The sequence below is a fragment of the Nannospalax galili genome, unplaced genomic scaffold, assembly GCF_000622305.1.
Source record: "Nannospalax galili isolate Female #2095 unplaced genomic scaffold, S.galili_v1.0 scaffold586, whole genome shotgun sequence".
NCBI classification, from domain to species: domain Eukaryota; kingdom Metazoa; phylum Chordata; class Mammalia; order Rodentia; family Spalacidae; genus Nannospalax; species Nannospalax galili.
In genome coordinates this window covers 4,985,457-4,986,823 of record NW_008355363.1, presented here as the reverse complement: position 1 = coordinate 4,986,823, position 1,367 = coordinate 4,985,457, and positions in this window count along the sequence as shown.

The window sequence follows — 1,367 nt, the reverse complement described above, 5'->3', positions numbered from 1 at the left end:
ATGACAAGCAGTCAGAGAAAGAGCACAGGGAAACCCTCCCATTCACAAGAGTCACAAAAAAAATAAAATACCTTGGAATAAAACTGACCAAAGTCATTAAAGAGCTCTACAAGGAAAATTTTAACACTTTAAAGAAAGAAATTGAGGAAGACATCAGAAGATGGAAGGACCTCCCATGCATATGGATTGGAAGAATTTTGTAGGTTAATTGAGAACTAAGAGCAATGCTGGGGGGATTACTATACCAGATTTTAAGCTCTACTACAGAGCTATAGTCATAAAAACAATATGGTACTGGCATAAAAATAGACCCATAGACCAATGGAACAAAATTGAAGACCCAAATATGAGTAATTGCAATTTTAGCCACCTGATATTTGACAAAGGGGCCAAGAACATTAACTGGAGGAAAGACAGCATGTTCAGCAAATGGTGCTGGCAAAACTGGATCTCCACTTGTAGAAGAATGAAACTAAATCCCTCTCTTTCAGTGTGCACAAAAGTCAACTGCAAATGGCTCAAAGACCTCAATGTAAAGCCTGAAACTCTGAAACTCTTAGAAGAAAACATTGGGAAAAACCTACAAGATATAGGTGTAGGAAAGGACTTTCTAAACCGGACACCAATATCCCAGGAAACAAGGGCAAGAATTAACAAGTGGGACCTTATTAAACTAAAAAGCTTCTGTACATCAAAGGAGACAGCCAAGGAAAGAAACAGAAAACCCACAGAATGGGAGAAAATCTTCACCAGCGACACATCTGATAGAGGTTTAATTACCAGAATATATAACGAACTTAAAAAACAGAGAACCAAGACAAGAAGCAACCCAATTGAAAGATGGGCTAAGGAGCTGAACAGAAAGTTTTCTAAAGAAGAAGTAAAGATTTCTATGAAACATCTTAAACGATTTTCAACATCACTAATAATCAGGGAAATGCAAATTAAAACCACTTTAAGATTTCACCTTACCCCAGTCAGACTGGCTAAGATCAAGAAAACAAATGATGCCAAGTGTTGGAGGGGATGTGGGGAAAGGGGAACACTCATCCACTGCTGGTGGGGCTGCAAACTGGTTCAGCCCCTATGGAAAGCCGTGTGGGGAACTCTTAATAAACTACAAATGAACCTCCCATGTGACCCAGTTATACCACTCCTTGGCATATACCCAAAGAACTCGTCCTATTGCAGATACTTGTACATCCATGTTTGTTGCTGCTCTTCTCAAAATAGCTAAGAGATGGAACCAACCTAGGGGTCCCTCAATTGATGAGTCGATAATGAAAATGTGGTTCATATATACAATGGAGTTTTACTCAGCAGTAAAGAAAGATGAAATCATGAAATTTGCAGGTAAATGGATGGAA